Source organism: Vicia villosa, unplaced genomic scaffold (assembly GCF_029867415.1).
Source record: "Vicia villosa cultivar HV-30 ecotype Madison, WI unplaced genomic scaffold, Vvil1.0 ctg.000252F_1_1, whole genome shotgun sequence".
NCBI lineage: Eukaryota > Viridiplantae > Streptophyta > Magnoliopsida > Fabales > Fabaceae > Vicia > Vicia villosa.
In genome coordinates this window covers 54,072-60,130 of record NW_026705105.1, presented here as the reverse complement: position 1 = coordinate 60,130, position 6,059 = coordinate 54,072, and the positions used below count along the sequence as shown (strand labels likewise).

The 6,059-nt window shown below is 35.1% G+C and overlaps 1 long non-coding RNA gene across 1 annotated transcript; it reads left to right on the top strand.

Moving 5' to 3' along the window:
* Window positions 1-2,408: 2,408 nt before the first annotated feature.
* Window positions 2,409-3,432, top strand: LOC131625961 (uncharacterized). The gene is made up of 2 exons (XR_009290992.1): window positions 2,409-2,715; window positions 2,817-3,432. It is a non-coding gene; the product is annotated as an uncharacterized LOC131625961 (long non-coding RNA).
* The last annotated feature ends 2,627 nt before the right edge of the window (window positions 3,433-6,059 follow it).

Below are 6,059 nucleotides of genomic sequence, written 5' to 3'. Positions count from 1 at the left end.
ACCACCGAGACGTCACCAACTAATACCTTCACTTTCACTTTACCGTATCTAGCCTCTAATATGTCCCTCCATAACGCCTCCTTCTCCGTAAGAATCCTCCACTTCCATTTGCTAAGTAACGCCACATTCAAAATTTCTACATTTTTCACCTCTCGCCCTCCTTCTTCTCGCGGTTTGCAAACCGTATCCCAACAAACCCAATTGATCGTTTTTCTTAACTCACAACCACCCCAAAGAAAGTTCCTTTGGATAGCTACTATCTCTTTCAACACTTTCTTAGGGGCCTTATAAAAGGAGATGGAGTATAACGGCACTGCACTAAGAACCGAATTTATCAAAACCACCCTACCCGCGATATTAAGATGTTTACCTCTCCACACCGCTAATCTTCTTTTCACTAAAGCCAACATATCTTTCCACATCGCAAAGTTCCTAGGGTCACCCCCAACCTTCACCCCAAGGAATTTGAAAGGAGGCTTTCCAACTTTACAAGAAAGGAAATTAGAGGCGGCTTCCACAAACCATTGGTCAATATTTAAACCGTAGAGGTTGCTCTTGTGAAAGTTAATACGAGAGTCGGACATCAATTCGAAAGCTCTTAATATAACCTTCACACTCCACAAATTAGCGGTATCTCCCTCGGTAAAAATAATAGTATCATCCACGAAATGTAAGATATCAAACTCCGTCACCCCGTTTATCCTAAAGCCACAAAAATCACCCACTTCTTTGGATTTCTTCACTAAGGCTGTTAGGACTTCCATGGCTATGACGAACAAAAACGGGGAGAGAGGGTCGCCTTGTCTAAGGCCTTTCTCCACCCTAAAGTCTTTCGTAGCACTACCGTTAACTAGAACGGATAAAGAATTAGTAGAGACGCTTCCTTCCATCCATCGCATCCAACGGTCCCCAAAACCCATCTTTCTCAAGATACATCTCACAAAATTCCAACTAATTCTATCATACGCCTTCTCAAAATCCACCTTTAGAACCACACAATTTCTCTTGTCCCTCATGGCTAGATCAAGAATCTCGTTAACCATAAGAACTCCGTCCAATATGTTCCTTCCTGGAATAAAAGCCGATGGGTTCCTCGAAACCAAACTCCCAATCACCTTTCTTAATGTCGCCGCCATCAACTTTGCTAGAATTTTATACAAACTTCCCACTAAACAAATAGGGTGATAATCCCTCAAGGATTGAGGATTAGACACCTTTGGAGTTAAAGTAATGAAGGAAGAAGTACAAGCTTTAGTGAGAGTGGCCTTCTCATGAAAATCTTTCACAAAGTTTAATACATCCATTTTAATGACCTCCCAAGATAATTTAAAGAACTCCAACGAAAAACCATCCGGCCCGGGACTTTTGTTCCCGTCACAAGACCACACCGCCTCCTTCACCTCTTCTTCCGAGAAAGGACACTCAAGATCAACCCTATCCACCTCGGTTAACGACTTCAACTCTAATCCCTCCGGCACCGGTCTACCATTGTCTTCCTCCTTGAAGAAATCTAGGAAATGATTTCTAACCTCTTCCTTAATGTTGTCAACACCTTCCACCATTCCATCTTTATCTTCCAAAGATGTAATCGCGTTACGTTTTTGACGATCTTTGATGGCGTTATGAAAACATTTTGAGTTCTTATCCCCTTCTTTCAACCATAGATTACGAGATTTTTGCCTAAGCATAGCTTGTTTAACATTCAAACCCTTCCACATCTACTTACTAGCTCATCTTCAACAATATATAGGATCAAAAACATATTTAACCCTTTTTATTCTAATGAAGTAATTCTTCAGATAATATATAGGCAAAATATCCCCTTTGGTCCCGTATGTTAACCTCAGGGTTCATTTTTGTCCCTTAACCTAAAAAAGTTTCATATTGGTCATTTAACTCTTCAAAAGGTGTCATTTTAGTCCTTTTTTGCTTATTAGCGACGGATTTAGAGACCGATTTTGAGTTTTTCCGTCGCTAATTTTACCAAAAGGACTAAAATGACATCTTTTGAAGAGTTAAATGACCAATATAAAACTTTTTGAAGTTAAGAGACCAAATTGAAGCCCGAGGTTAACTTACATGACTAAAAAAAATTATTTTGCATAATATATATATCTACTAATATTAAATACTTTCAACCAATTAAATATGCAAATAAAACGTTAAGACTTGTAATTCCAAACATTATTTAATATGTTACCATTTCATATCACTAAATGTTGTAAGCTAATGGAAGTTTAATATAGATATAAATAGTCGTTATAAATTTTCTTTTAAGTTAAAATACCTACTAAGTGTGCTTAAAAGACAAACACTAGACATTGATATACTTAAGAGTTAATTTAATAATTATTATAATTTTAGAAAGATTTTTTTACAGTTATATAAAGGCCAAAAAATATCTAATTGATGTAAGGAGAGGTGAAACCTTAACAATATAAACTAATAAAATACCTACTAAGCGTGCTTAAAGGACAAACACTAGACATTGATATACTTAAGAGTTTATTTAATAATTGTTATAATTTTAGAAAGATTTTTTTACAGTTATATCAAGGCCAAAAAATATCTAATTGATGCAAGGAGAGGTGAAACCTTAACCAAATAGGAATACTACATTTTAAGTGCAAAGGGGAAAAATGACTAAAGTTGTCAAGATTATTTATCTTGTATTTTTCTTTATTTTCATATTTCTTGTGCCATCAACTATTGGAGGTAATGCATTTTTCATTCTTAACAAACTCATTCGTTACTTTGTAATATTAATATTTAATCACATATTATTTAAATTAATTTATTCTCATTTTTCATTACAGGTATTAATAGATGTTTCAGAGATTCTGATTGTCACCCAAGCATTTGCAAAGGATCATTAATACCGAAGTGTATCGGTAAACGATGTAGATGTGTTTATCCTATACAAGCATGAATCAAATATTAAAAAAAAAAGTAAAAGGGGTACTCTAAACTTTAGAAACAGACTCCAATAAATTACCAACTCAGAAAAAAAAAAAGGGTTAATACCTATTTTTCTTCCTGCCATATGGGGTGTAGTTGAAAAACCTTGCCAAAAAAAAGGGTTAATACCTATTTTGCCTCCTGCCATATGTCACGGGCCTTTTGGTCTGAAAAGCCCAGAAACGCTGGATTAAAAGGAGGAAAACGCGTTGGGAGAATGGATGGACAGTTTTGGGTGCGAAAATACATTAGAGAAGCTGGAGAATGCAGATTCTAAGTAAGGATTGAAGATTTCCATTAGCGTTCGCGATTGAAGATCTGATCCCCTTTGTTTATCTGTAATGTCTACAATTCAAACTATGATTTTTGTTATTGTTATGAGTAGCTAAATCCCCCAATGCTAGGGGGGTGACCCTAATTTTGATCTGTAATGAGTAAAATTATATTTTTGCAATGATAATTTGGTTTATTCTATATTGATTTGTTCTCTTACTGTTTTATTGCTTTTTCTATCGGACAAACGAAAATTGATTTTATGTGATACAATTAAGCCGTACAAGTTGTTGTTCATGATCTGTCTGAGAACATACTTTAGTAGATATTACCTAGGACTAGGAATACCCTTCAATAATCAGAATATTCTTGGTATTGGAAAGCTTAATATCAACTGTAATTTCTATGGACATAGTGATTAGGTTGAGGGATTAAAGAATTATTACTTGAGGACTTGGGAATAATAAACCTTAAGAACTAATAGTCAATTGGACAAACCGTTGTTGTAAGATATAGTTATATTTATTACATGATCAAATCATTCACCATCCCTAGCAACCTACTCATCTCTGTCATCGTTCTATTATTCTGTATATTTATTTTATTTGCAAAACCAACCAAAACCCCTTTTTAACTTTTGCTTAATTGAAATACTGATAAAACTTTGTATCGACAAGCATTCCTTGAGATTCGACATTTGGGGAATTTCCCCCTTATTACTACAGAGACAAAATAGTACACTTGCTATTTTACCGATAAAGTTTTTGGCGCCGTTGCGAGGAAATGCCGAAGATTATAGAGTGTTTAGATTTATTTCAATTGAAATTTTGTTGCTCGTTAACTAAAACTTTGTTTTTGTTTATTTGAATTTGATTTTATCATTAAAAAAAGAAAAAAAGATAGATTATTTTTGCTTCATGAATTCTTCTATATTTTGAAACTAATCAAGCCTGTGAGTTTTGTAGCCATGTATTGTTTTGATACATTTCCACCTGTTTCTCCTGCATGTTGGTCGCCCGATTCGGGAGTCACTTTGGAAGAGGAGACTAAAATTTTTAAAGCATATAAGAGGGAGGTAAGAATCCTTATGAATGAATGTAAGGAAGCTACCTTTTATCCATATAGGTTTATTTGGAGAAAGTTAGAGTTGGAAGAATATGTGGAACCAGAAGAAGAGGATGTAGTAAGAATAGAAGAATTTGAGGTAAGAAAGAAATATGGGGAATAAGAAATAAGGAAACTTGAAGATGATCTAGTTTTGGATGAAACCACAAATTTAACAATTTGTGAAGATGTGGACATCCAACAAGAAAATCTTCAACAAAAGAGTATCCCCAAAAACTAATTTTACAAAAAGAAAGATGAAAGACAAGAAATTGACAAAATATTGGAAGACATTTATGCCTTGTTCAATAAAATCAAGCTAAAAAGGATTTGGAAGCAACATCATCAGTACTTTAAGTTCATGGGATTGCTACCAAACAAAAGAAAGAAAAAAGACGATGTGTTTTTTGTGTCATATATGCCACCCTAACAAGGGGAACGGACCGTCGAGCCATGCGACGTTAAACGAAGTGCTTCATGGGAGGCAACCCAAACTTTTAATAATTACTTTGTGTTTTTTGATTGTTTTATTTTAGGTAATAAAAGAGGTCGTCTCTAGTGAGAGCTCGGAAGTGATATTTGGAATTGCAATACCCTCTGCGAGGCCACTGTTTAGTTCAAGTTTGGGGAGGCTCTTCTCTTTGCATTTTATTTTTATGTTATTGTTATGATGTGAAACCGTTAAGTGAATTCTTCCCTAATTTTGACCGAAATTATAATTGTTTTCATTTTTTTTGAAGAGGTTCGATCCTAAAGGGTGATCGAAAATAGTATATAGAGATGAAGGGAGGATTGTTTGAAGACAGGAATTTCAGAATAATGTGACAAGAAGAGGTTTGTTTAAACACCCTTGGTTCCCTAAAAGAAATACGATTCTAACGTGTAGATTTGCACCATAGTACTTGTCTCCTGAGAAGTACTCCTCGAGTAGTTTATTTATACAGTTTGGCATAATTCAGATTCACATGCATGATGACTGGTTGAGAAAAAATATATAAAGTCGGCACTAGATGATGAAAAGGCGGTAAAAGGCAATCGGCTCGTTAAGTTGGGTAACCCTCACCCGGTTATTCAACCCAAAGGAGATTGATCTCCAAACATCGTCCAAGAAGAACAATATCCAACTGCAAAGTTTGAAAATTTCATCGGTAATTAAAAATAGAAAATGATGCTCGTTTGGTGCCAGAAAAAGAAAAAAAATAAAAAATAAAAACTTGATTCGTCTCATGCATGTGACGATTACTATTAGAAATGCAGTGCCTTCATGTGATTGTCCGAATGAAAGAGGAGGAAAAATCGGAAAAAGACTTAAGTGCTAAGCATAGTTGGAGAGGTATCCTTAAGGGGAGCTTAAGGTTTAATGTTGTAGCAGAAACTCATCGCGTCATGTGAATGTCGGACCAACTATTTCTTGATCAATAAAAACGAATATCTCACGTATGAACACTGGTGTGCCTTAAAGGTCATTAACTTTTGTAACTATCGCTTGAAGTTAAGCAACGATTTTAGTTATCTTTAAGTTATTTTATTTAGTGTTTTATTTCATTATTCGTCATTTTATGCTTTGGTTGTGTTATAGTGTTTGTAGGCTCAGGTAAATGTAATGGAAGAAATCGGGGCGGAAAAGTGCAAAATTGAAGAAAAGTGAATACACTGGCAAAATGCGTTCCCAGACGCGTGTGGAAGAAGAAAAGTGCCATCTGCTGCCAAGACACATCCTGGGA